This window comes from Amborella trichopoda, chromosome 8, assembly GCF_054954075.1.
Source record: "Amborella trichopoda isolate Santa Cruz 75 chromosome 8, AtrichopodaSantaCruz75HAP2 v2.0, whole genome shotgun sequence".
Classification (NCBI taxonomy): Eukaryota; Viridiplantae; Streptophyta; class Magnoliopsida; order Amborellales; family Amborellaceae; genus Amborella; species Amborella trichopoda.
This window is the reverse complement of record NC_142343.1, coordinates 45,054,674-45,067,865: the sequence shown is the minus strand read 5'-3', so window position 1 is coordinate 45,067,865 and position 13,192 is coordinate 45,054,674. Positions and strand designations below refer to the sequence as shown.

Below are 13,192 nucleotides of genomic sequence, written 5' to 3'. Positions count from 1 at the left end.
TCTTGAATTTAACCTGAGTATAATTGAAAACTAGTATCAAACTTTTCATACTATGCAAGGGGAAGAATTGAGCTCTATTCATCCCCCTGAAAGAAGTCTTCATATTAAAGGAAAATCAGAAGATAAACCCGAGGCTAAGGCTTCACCTTATAAGATTACTCCAAAAGATAATGATCACCATACCGATAAAATAGATGCAATCCCACATATAATTGAGCAAAATAATTATACTAATCTTTGTTTACAAACCATTGGTAGACAAACAACCAGGATTGAAAATATCATAAATAAACCTCAGAAAGAGATGGTAGATTATAAGCCTGAAGGGAAGAACGCTCTACTATTCAAACCTCCTTCGACCATTAATAAAGAATAGTTTAGCCTTCAAGGAATAAAGAAGAAGGATACTAATAAAGAACTAGTGGATGAGCTAATTCAAAAATTAGCAAGATTAAATATAAAAGAAAAGGGGAAGGTTCTAGTTCTGATCAAGGAGCTATGGTACTTCAAGAAGAGTCCTTCTCTAATAGAGATAAAGAACTTGATAAAATGGAGCAAGCCTTTAAGGCAGAAAGCCTTGAAATAATTATGGAAAAAAGTTCAGGCCTACTTCTCAAACAAGAATGTATTATCCCAAGCCTACTCCTATAGATCTCCAGTTTGAAGAAGATTTAATTACGAGTTCTGTATCATATTCTGGAAGCTCTATTTTAAACTGGAATATAGACGGAATGTCAGAAAATCAGATTCTTGATCTAATGAAGCATATGACTATGTATGCGACTGCTTGTAAAATAAGTGGAAATCACGCTCAAGAGATAGCTAAAGCCATCATTTGCGGATTTACTGGATGGCTAAGAGGATGGTGGGATTTCCATATGGATGAGAATACAAAGAATGAAATACTAACTGCCAACAAGCAGTGGGCAGTTAAAAATGAGTTCGGCCAAGAGATAATAAATACTGAAAGTGATGCAATTAATACATTAATATATACTATTACTCTTCACTTTGTGGGGAATACTGCACTACTTGATGCCAGATCAGAAGACCTACTTTCTAATCTCAGACGTCCAACACTATCCCATTATAAGTGGTACAAAGATGTGTTCTTTTCCAGACTCCTTTCTAGGGAAGATAGTAAATCTGATCATTGGAAAGAAAAATTCATTTCACGTTTACCCCATCTCTTTGCCGAAAAGGTCAAAACCCGATTAAAGAATAGACATGGTGGAATAATCCCATACTCTTTATATACATTAGGAGAATTATCAGCCGAAATTTGTGTAGACGCCCTTGCTCTTTGTACAGATCTAAAGCTGAAAAGACAGCTCGAAAAATAGAGGATGACTGGCAGAAAAGAGTTAGGAGATTTTTGTGAACAGTTTGGATTTAATACTGTACCTGCTTCTAAAGATATGGATAAGAGAAAATATAAAAATAAAAAATATAAATCCGGACCTATAAGACTCTGTCAAAGATAAAATTTCCAGGAAATTTTCTCCCAAAAATACCTTTTTTAATAAAAGAGGGAAAAAACGAATTCCTGTTTGCTACAACTATGGTAAAGTAGGACATTATAAAAATAAGTGCAAAAATCAAGAAGAAAATAGATGCTTTACAAATAGATGATACTATAAAAGGACAACTATTCAATATACTGCAAATTGAGGACTAAAAATTCTTCTGATTCTGAATTGGAAATGCTAACAGGAGAAATAGAAGACGAAGATCTAATCCTTAGCAGCTCAGATTCGGATTATGATAATCTTGATACTGCTTGCTTTTGTAACACCCTTACAAAAGAAGAAAATCTGATTATTGATATAATCGATAAAATAACTGATCCTGAGACTAAACGAGAAACTTTAGTCCAATATATAAACATAGCCAAAACAAATAAAAAATCCTCTCCTCCTTTAGTTCGCACTCAAGAAGATTATAGTTTTGCTAAAATCCTCAAAAGAGTCGAAAATAAAAATAGTATTCATAAAGAACCTTCTATCTCTGAGTTAAGGCAGGAAATTAACTGATAAACCTGAAAAATAGAATACAAATTATAGAATTAGCCTCTAACCCTGTTGAGGATAGCCCTCCTAATACCGATGATGAACTAGAATTTAATAATATTATAAATAATTATAAAAATCCTCTGCCCCCTAAGGCAGAAGAATTTCTTCCTAAAGAAGTTAAGGATGAACCAGAATCTTCTAATACAAAACAAGATTGTAATTATGTTAGTCTTCTTGACAAAGTAATTACTCAAAAGTGGTTCACAATGATAAAAATAATCGTTCAAAAAATATAGCTTTCAAACTCTTGCTCTAATAGACTCGGGAGCAGATTTGAATTGCATAAATGAAGGATTGGTCCCTACTAAATATTTTAGTAAGACCACACAAGTCCTAAATACAGCAGATGGCAGCAAAATGATTATAAACTATAAACTGTCAAATGCGGCAGTATGCAATAATGGCAATTGCTTTGAGTTCCCCTTTATTATGGTAAAAGGATTAAGCCAATCTGTAATTCTGGGAACTCCGTTTCTGAATATGCTTTACCCAATAAAAATTGATAATATTGGACTTGAAGCCAATATAAAAGGACATGATGTGAAATTTGAGTTTTTCGAAAAACCAAAAACTCGAGAAATTAATAATATAAAAGAAAAAAAATTCTTATACTACCTAAAAGAGGAAATAAAATATAAAACAATAGAAACTAAGCTTTTACTTCCTGAAAATAAAAGGGTAATAGAAACCCTCAGAAGAATTATTGAAACAGAAATATGCGCTGAACTTCCAAATGGTTTTTAGAATAGGCAAAAACATATTGTTCATCTACGTTATGAAGCCAATTTCCATGAAGAGAAAATTCCTACCAAAGCCAAACCAATCCAGATGAATCCCAGGCTTTTGGAAATTTGTAAAAAAGAAATTGCTTATTTACTTCAGAAAAAGCTCATTAGAAAAAGCTCCTCTCCTTGGAGCTGTCCAACAATCTATTTGGAAAAAGCTTCTGAAATAAAAAGAGGGGCTCCACGATTGGTTATAAATTATAAGCCACTCAATAAAGCCTTACGATGGACAAGGTATCACACTCCCAATAAAAGAGATCTGTTAGATAGACTTGTTAATACATGTATCTTTTCTAAATTTGATCTAAAGTGTGGCTATTGCCAGATCCAAATTGCTGAAGAAGATCAGTATAAAACTGCTTTTAATGTTCCTTTCGGAATATGAATGGAATGTCATGCCTTTTGGGCTAAAGAATGCCCCTTCAGAATTTCAAAGTATCATGAATGATATATTCAATCCTTATACTAAATTTATGCTTGTCTATATTGATGATGTTCTAGTATTTTCTGAAAATCTAGATCAACATATTAAACATCTAAAAATTTTTGTCAAAGCAATCAAAGTAGCCGGGCTGCCAAAAAGATTAGCTTTTGTCAAACAAAAATTCGATTTCTAAGACAATATTTTCCAAGGAAGAATAATCCCTATTGATAGAGTAATTGATTTTGCCAATAAATTCCCAGATGTGATTAAAGACAAAACTGAGCTCCAGAGATTTCTGGGTTGTCTCAATTACATTGCTGATTTTTATAAAGATTTAGCTATTGATGCTAAACCATTATTTCAAAGATTAAAAAAGAATCGTCCTGAATGGACGGAGGTGCATACTTCAGCAGTGAGAAAAATAAAAATAAAAGCTAAAGAGTTACCCTGTCTTACACTCTCTGACGCTACAGCTTTTAAAATAATTGAATGTGATGCTTCAAAAAAGGGGTTGGGAGGAATATTAAAACAAAAAATTTCTAATACTAAACATTTAGTTCATTTTACTTCCCGAGCCTTGAATCTGACCCAACAAAATTACTCCACTGTTAAAAAAGAACTCCTTGCTATTGTCCACTGTATTACAAAATTTCAGAGTGATTTACTCAATAAAAAATTCCTCATTCGAACCGATTGTAAGGATGCAAAAGACATACTCCTTAAAGATGTCAAAAACCTTGTCTCCAAACAAATTTTTGCTCGATGGCAAGGGATTCTCTCTTCCTTCGAATTTGAGATTGAACATATTAAAGGCAATACTAATTACCTTCCTGATTTTTTAACTCGTGAGTTTTTGCAGGGGGGACAGGAGGAGTTTAGCAAAAAAGGGGAAACTGGAAATAGTTCCCGTGCCAAGTAAAGCCTTGGCAACATCCTCATCACCAATAACCCTAAATCAAATAATCAAAAAACAAGCTCAGGAAATAACTTTTTCTCCTGAACCAATACCAATAGCTATAAATACAACTGTAGAGAAGAATAAGTTCATAGAAACCTCTTTCATAACCATTACTGTAATAGAAGACATTCATAAAACCAAGGACCCATGGGAAGTAGCCGCTATATATTTGAGAAACCATTTGCACCAAAATAATGGAGACAAAAGCCGAGAATGATATGAAACCATCCTTCTTGAAACCGGATCTGTTACCATAGTCCATTTTTATAGAAAGAATACCAATATGATAGCATATTCCAAGTTTCAAATAAAGAAAATAATATCATACAAAGAGTGGGGCACAGACCCCTTGAAACCTTGAAAACTACAAAATGAAGGTTTCGACGACAAATATTATCAATATTTCCAATACATTAAAGCATGGCATGAGGTCTTTGCTTTTCAGAATATTAATAATTCTCATACATGGTTCATACAAATAAAAATACCAATACCAGGAGAATTTCCAAATTGGTTCAAAAATTGGTTCCAATTATGGGGATCTGGAATAGAAATATTGCCACCCACTATTCAAGCTTCGCAAAGGAAGATTGTATAATATAACAATAATAATAATAAAAAAGAGATCTCCATATGTATTTTATGGCTTTATATCAAATACCATGGATCATGAAATGGTCCTACCATATAACAGATGATTATACAAATAATTGGGAACATATCCCAGAAATAGGCAAACAAATATATATAAAATAGTGGGATGTGTACGAAAATGAAGCCCTAAACCCGGATAAAATAAGAATGAAGAAGGTACCATTTTTACCCCCTGATACAGAAGTAAAAATGGCGTACTATGTAAATAAGCTTCGTCAGCAAAACCCTACTTCAACTAGGGAAGAACTCAAAAAGAAACTACTCCAAATATTTGGCAAAGAAGAAGAAGCTATGTCTACGTCAACTCAGAATGAGGCATCTTATAAGCAAGAAAACGAGGATATGGACTTTGGAATATCACAATAAAAGATACCATAATACACAGGATGGAACCACTGCAACCAGAAAGCACACGAGTTCTGCGGACAAAATAGTAAACTACCGACAAAATAGTAAAAGCTGCCGACAGCATCTTTTCCTGTTCACCGACAGCATCCCTCACCTTTTCTTGTTCACCGACAGCATCCCTCACCTTTTCCTGTTCACCGACAGCATCCCTCACCTTTTCCTGTTCACTGACAGCATCCCTCACCTTTTCCTGTTCACCGACAGCATCTTTCACCTTTCGGTCCCATTCAGCATCACTGACACCTTTTGGTCCTATCACGGACACCTTTTTTTCCCATCCACTGTCATTGACATCTTTTTGCTACCTTTTGGTCACATCCATTGTCACCGACGCCTTTAGGTTTTGTCTCGTACCGACGGACTTGAAAATAAAATTTGAAGTCCGCAGGCTATAAAAGGAGAGGAAGGCCATTCATTTGAGGCATCCGGAATTTTCCCCCTCAGTGCTCTCTGCAAGTCTCTCTCTCTCTGTAATCTCTCTGCAAGTCTATCTCCCTCTGTAATCTCTTTGCAAGTCTCTCTCTCAGTAATCTCTACTTTCTCTCTCTCTACTGTATTTCTGATGGTGTATCCAGCCAACCAGATCACATTTCTAGAAGAGTGTTGTGAGAGTGTTTGTAATAACAAGTGTTCAAAGTGTTACACGTGTGATTGTAACTGGGACTCGTTACCCAACTACTATCCAGACGAGTGGAAATTGTTTTCTAGTTTCTGCAAGTGTCATATGTAAGTTATCTATTTCTAATTAGTTACTTGTTTTTCTTCTCTCATGCAATTTAAAATAGTTATTTATATAAAATATTATATAAATATATATATGGGAAAGGCTACAATACGCGACGTCGCATGTGCTGAAGGGATACGCGAACCAATGGGATTGTAGGAAGTAGGATTGCAAGAAGTTTTAGCGCATCTTTCAAAAGAAATTCAAAAGAGCCATTACAATGGTCTGACGGCCTACTAAGTTTGTATGCTCTCTTTAGAGTAGTGAGCGGTCTCTCTCTCTAAAGCTATTTCCCTCTTCGTACTTCATCCCTCTCGCCCCACTCTCTCTATAGAAGCCATCCTTCGCCCCTCTCTCTCTCTCTTCTTCTCCCTTCGTCCCACTCACTCTCTAGAAACCCCATCCTTCACCCCTTTCTCTTTCTCTCTCTCTTTCTCTTTACAGAAGCCCCCTTCTCCCGACACCCCTCACCCTCTCTCTCTCTATAGAAACACCATCATCCACCTCTCTCCCTCTATAAAAGCCCCCTTCTTCCTTCACCCATCTCTCTCTCTACAAAAACCTCAATATTCAGCAGCCCCTCTCTCTACTGAAGCGCCAATATTCAGCAGCCCCTCTATATAGTAACCCTAATAATCAGCAGGTTTTCTCTCTCTACAAAAGCCCCAATATTTAGCATCCACTTTTCTTCCTTCGCCCTCTCTTTCTCTACGGAAGCCCCTGTGAACAGTTATAGGAACGAGCGGTCTGGTTTTCGAAGCCATGGCATCCACGACTCTCGTGGCTTGGCTGCTTCTTTTCGTAGGCATCTTAGCCATCCGTACAATTGTATATGCAGGGGCCGAAGACCAGTTTTCCACCATTGAAGCTTCAATTGAGGCAATTGCAGTCTAAAGTTTGTTGCCAAGAATCTAAAATTAAGAGTCAAGAATTGGAAAGAAAAGATGAGTGAATTGCTCAGATGGAGAAGCTTGTTCAAGAGAAGGCAAAGGGCATTTCCTCCCTGCAAAAATGAGATTGATTCTCTTCAGAAAAGGGGGAGTGTGGATGCAGAGGAACAGGTTGCAAAGGCTCGTGCATGCATTAAGGAATTGGGTTTTTCATGTAATCTCTTCTATTTGTTTTCCTGGCAACTCATTCTTCACAAGATATGACTGAAGAATTTTGAATCAATACCTGTTGTCATCTGTATGCACTAGGAATTAGATTTATCACCAGTAAACTCCACTAAAGGAAGAGAAACAGAAGAATTGTGGAAAGCTTTTTTTGTTTTTTTTGTTGGATTACTGAAGAGAAAAATATTTGGAAGTCCCTACAGTCGTTGGAAAAGCCACCCGTTGGAAAAGCCATCGTTAAAAGCTTCTTACAATCCCATTAGTTCGCGTATCCCTTCAGCACGTCACGTATTATAGCTTTTCCCATATATATATATATATATATATATATATATATATATATATATATATATATATATATATATATATATATATATATATATATATATATATATAATATTTTACTTTCACCTTCACCTAATCCACTGGTTCTCGAGGCAATTCTCGTCGAGACAAACAACCCATGTCGAATATAATACCATATGAAGGGGAACCATCGCCTTTAGCAATTCGTTCACCTTCCCATTCACCTGTTCATCAGATCACCTACCCCGAAGCTACTGCTTCAAAACCTATATATTCTCCAGTCCAAACTAAGTCTGCTTCACAACCCAATATACCTAGATCATCCTATATAGAAAGAGCCTATCTCATGGATATTACTATCGATGAGAAACATGTTAATATTGAACCAATAAAACTTGCTCCTTTATATTTGCTTAATCATCTTAACCCTTCCAATGGGGTTAAAACCAGAGAGTACTTTGAAGCCATCTTGATGGAAACGGGATCCATTTCCGTTGTCCACTATTATCAACAGAACACAAGGACCATTGCATATTCAAAGGTCCAAATTAAAAACTTACTTTCCTATGAAGAGTGGGGTTGCAATCCCGCGCAAGGAAAGAAACTTCATAACCCAGATTTTTCATATAAATATTTTAAGTATGCTGAATACATTGAAGCATGGCACAAGTTTTTCTATTACCAAAATCCAAATAACACCCATAGCTGATACATCCAGTTCCGGCTACCTATTTTCGAAAGATTTCCCACATGGTTTAAAAATTGGTTTTTTGTGTGGGGTTCAACATCTCAAATTTTACCTATTGCTTTCAAAACAGTGCAGGAACAATTCAAAAAATATAACCATGCTAATAACACCATTGATATCCACCTATATTTCATGGCCCTTTACCAAATCCCATGGATAATGAAATGGGATTATTCAATCTCAGTTGATACCAATGCTGACTATTCCTATATCCCCAGACTTGGAAAAACTATATCTGTCAAGTGGTGGGACATATTCAATATGGACCCTGCAACACTCACACCTAAAAGAATACCTCAGAAAACCCTTGAAAAACAACCAAGCCAGAATACAGCCAATACTTCATTTGATTTCCCAACCTATCTGAGAAATATGCTTCAGTCAAACCCTAATGCCTCAAAAGAAACATTAGAAAAACAAATGAGAGAAATCTTTGCTGAAGCTGGGAAAAAACCAGTTTCCTCTGAGGAGACCGTACAATCATCTCCTGTACACACCAACCAATATCTCAATCTCCCTTCAGATAATCCGGATGAAGAGACTAATCCAGACGAAGATGATCCAGACGAATTCAGTCAAAGACCCTGAAGAATATTCCATAAAGAATCAAATAAGTTGCTGATAAAGATTCCAATATTTCATCACCATACAGATGTCCATATGTTTCAAAGACTCCACCGATGCTGTCACCATCACCAACACCTTCATCGACACCAGGATAAAAGAGACTGTACAAAGATTCCCCTTTATCTCCACCGACAAAAGCATCATGAACAGTGACCACTGACATATACGACAGAATGTCACTGTAGCCACTTGGCTTTCACTGTAGCCACTTCTTTTACTTTTTGGCTTTTCACAGTAGCCACTACTTTTATTTTTTGGTTTTTTCGCTTTTAGTTTTGTCCGTTTCCCTTTGGGTCCCATCTCTTTTATCTCGTTTGTCTTCTTCCTTTGATTCCTTGCTTCCTCGAGAAGCAACCTCTATTATAAAAAAGGCCTTCCCCCCTCAGTTGAAGGTCAGGTCGCTCCCTGGTCATTCCCTTCGGTCGCTCACTTCTTTCCTTGAGTTCCGAAGGTCTCTCCCAGGTCGCTCCTCCCTCTGCCTCAGAGGTAGCTCACCTTTTTCCAATAGTCTCCCACTCTGCTCTGCAGATATCTCACTCTTCGTTTCTACCTTCTGTCTCTCTCTCTCTTCTACTCTCTTCTGAGCCTCTCTGCTCCATCTTTCCTTACGAGCCATATACTTAGATATATGCCCTTCGTCCTGAAAATAATACAAGCTATCTTGACCTCATAGCTTCAATATCCTTCAATCATCAGGTTCAAATCTCTACTCACTTTATATTCAATGTGTGACTGTAATATTACTTCTCTTCCATCATACTGCCCGCATCACTGGAAATTATTTTCCAGTTACTGTATATGCACCCAGTAAGTCGTTCTGATTTCTGCTTCCTGCTTTCTGATCTCTGTTTTCAGTTTTGCTTCCTGTTTCTGTTTTCTATTCTCTGTTTGCTGTTTCCTGTTTCTTGCTTTCTATTTTTTGTTTTCAGTTTTTGCAGCTTTTTGATTTATTGTGGCTTGAATATTGTAAACAGTGGATTGTTGTTAACTGTGGCTTGAATATTGTAAACAATGGTTTGTTGTTAATAAAGTGTGTTTTAATAGAATGTATGATGCAATTTAAAATACTGTTTAGCATAAAAATTAGAGATTTTACTTATGCTCAATGGTTAGTAATAGATGTCTCTATTATCCCTCTTATATGCTTTATCTTGTTCCTTCTAAATTACTATAGAATTCTGCAAGAATTAATAAAATATAATAGCCTCATATTCACATATCTACTCTAGATTCAACTATCACCTTAACCAATAAAATAAATAGGATCAGACTGTAGATCTTGGGCGTTTGTGGTATCTAGCCATACAGTAAAAATTGTGCAAACAGTAAAACCTGTTTATACAGTACATGACCAGTAAACAATAACCTGTCCCACTCGTTCACTAGTCCTGTTAGAGTACAAGTTATACTATTACTAGGGAAACCTATTTAAATTTACCACTAAGAAAGTTGGCCGAGAGTTAAGACAAGAGACGAAAGGAATCTATTGCAAAGTACCGCCAAGGCCAGGAAGAGCCGCTTAGGGAAAACGCTGGATCCTTGATCGTTCAGATTGTCATTATCCGCAACCTACAGATGGTAAATTTAATTAGGAATCTTAAAAGTAACACTACAACTTCATCTCAAACACTTAGAGTGAAAAATATGGAACAAATTATAATTAATGACATTGAAAATCATATTTCAAATTGGCATATACCAATGGTACCAATACATGACATTTATCATAAGGGATCATTTAAATTCAAGATGGGTTATGCCACAAGACAGTAGAAGAAAGTTTATCTGTAACTCAGAATCAAGAAGACTTTCAACTACTATCAAGAAAAGTTATTGCAAAACATAAAGAAAATAATTACAAATATTTACATATTGGTTTAATCCAAATAGCAGTGAAACCTTTGAACCGACTAGAGTTGAACACCTCTGTGCTTGTATGCCTAAGAGATACAAGACACAATATTTCACAGACTCACTATTAAGCATGGTTGAATCAAGCCTTTGTATGGTCCAATATATTTTAACTGTTTTCCAAATTTTTCAGTTTCTTTAACAGATCCAAATATTCTTGATATATTAACAATAAATTTAAAAACTCATGGTTTCAATATGATCCATGGTACTCAAAATCTAGCCATAGTATACAGAATATACTACAAAGTCATGAATACCTTATGTCCAAATATAATGAGGATTGATCAAAAAGATCAAATTATATTATTTCAAACAAATATGGAAAAGTCTAATACAATAGTACCCAAAACCATAAAGTGGTCAGACATTGTTCTACCAGTCATGGGCATTGCAACATGCAAATCAATCTCAAGAAATTCCAAAAAATAATATTCCAAATCAAATAATAATGTCCAAGATGAAATTATCTTCTTGAGTAAGTGTATGTACATTATGTGTAGGTATTGGACAGCTACAATCATTATCTTTTATTGAACTAAATGATTCTGTATCAGAAGTATTGGAAGAATCAGAAGATTCTGTCCATATAAGGTCATCATCTTGAATTTGATCTATATGAGAATCAGTAGAAGTAGAAGAGGTTGAATCATAATTGATGATATTATACAAGTTGAATCATAATTGATGATATTATACAATTTTGATTTTATTGTTTCATCTAAATGTAATGAATCTATTTTCTTTTTTAATTTACATTGGTGTTTATAATGTCCTACTTTACCACACTTATAACATACTGGTAATTTTCTCTTTCCTTTTATATTAGGAGAAAATTTATTGATTAGTTTTCTTTTAGACTTTTTATAATATTTTTTCTTATCTTTATTTTTGGATTTACATTTTTCCTTTTTATATTTTTTCTTTTTCTTGTATAATTGTTCAGGCATATTTTTTCTATCAAGATAATATCCAAACTGTTCACAAAAGTCACCAAGTTCTTTACGCTTAGTGATTTTTTGTTTATCTAATTACCTTTTGAGTTTCATATCTGTGCATAAGGCTAATCCCTCAGCACATATTTCTGCTGATAATTCTTCAAGTGTATATGATGAATATATTATGATTCCATTATGTTTCTTTCGCAGTCTCTCTTTTACTTTTTCTACGAATAAATATGGTAGACCAGCTATAAATTTTTCTTTCCAGTGGTCTAACTGGCAATCTTCTCTGATTAATAATCTTGAGAAAAATACATCCTTATACCATTTATAATGAGATAGTGTAGGACAGCGGAGATTAGATAGCAGATCTTCCGATCTTGCTGCTAGTAGTGCTGTACTACCTATGAAGTGTAAAGTAATGGTATATATTAATGTATTTACTGCATCACTTTCAGTATATATAATTTCTTGGTTTTGTTCATTTCTGGCGGTCCATTGTCTAGTATTAGTGAGGATTCTATTCTTGGTTTCATCATCTACATAGAAATCCCACCAACCTCTTAACTAGCCAGTAAATCCATTGACTATTGCTTTTGCAACCTCTTGATCTGGGTTGCCTGCCATTTTATTTGCAGAGGCAAACATTGTCATATGTCTCATGACATCTAATATTTTTAATTCAGATAAGCCATCTATTGTCCAGTTTACTATTGATCTTCTTGACTACTTGTTGTATAGCATCTTCTTCCATTTGTATATCAACAGGTGTAGGTCTCTTGTGATATGGTAAAGCTGTTATTGGTTTCCAATTCTTTCCATAGGCTATTCTATTGAGATCTATGGGAGTGGTATCCATAAATGCATTTTCTTGATTTTGGATAGTATCTTCTATAATTGGTTCTTCCTGGAGCATCATTGTTTCATGCTCAGGTAACTTTGCTTTTCCTTTATCAAAAGATTCAGGTGTTGAATTAGTAATGGATGGAGGAATATTTATCTTGGGAGAAGGTATCCCTTTGATTTCTAATTGGGATAATTTTGCTATTAATTGATCCATTAAGGATTTATTGTTATCTCCAATATGAAATTTATTTTTATTTAACTCTGGAGGTGGTTTAAACAAAACTGCTTTAGGTATAGGTGTAGCAGAAGGTTGTTCCTTTGAAACAAGTCTTTCTATTCGTTCTGCCTGTTTACCTAAAGATTGCATATACAAATTTATATAATTATTTTGTTCTACAATATGAGGAATTAATTCATGTTTCTTACCAAGCTCTTTTGGTAAGACTTTATAAGGAGTAGCTATTATATCATATATTGATTGTGGCTGTGGTGGTTCATCCTTAGATGGGATGACTGCTTTGAGTATGATACTTTTTTCAGGAGGGTGTGCACTCGCAGTAGTCGTACCATTCGTACTGATATAGGTTTTTTCTTCTATTGTTTGAATATTTTCAAATGAAGGAATAGTAATATTATATTGACTACATATCTCTTTTAACCATATAAATAATCC

General features: G+C 35.0%; 1 long non-coding RNA gene across 28 annotated transcripts in view; it reads right to left on the bottom strand.

The window, feature by feature from the left end:
- LOC105420509 (uncharacterized) overlaps positions 1-13,192 on the bottom strand; it is a 44,787-nt gene that overhangs the window by 12,921 nt on the left and 18,674 nt on the right. For 8 of the 28 annotated variants that reach the window (XR_016060917.1, XR_016060914.1, XR_016060927.1 and 5 more), the window contains one exon: positions 10,260-10,390. The exons of 10 other annotated variants lie outside the window; for them this stretch is intronic. This is a non-coding gene — a long non-coding RNA (uncharacterized LOC105420509). Of the gene's footprint in view, positions 1-10,259; positions 10,391-13,192 lie in introns of those variants that run through there. 10 more of the 28 variants (XR_016060918.1, XR_016060936.1, XR_016060923.1 and 7 more) reach the window with 3 other exon arrangements.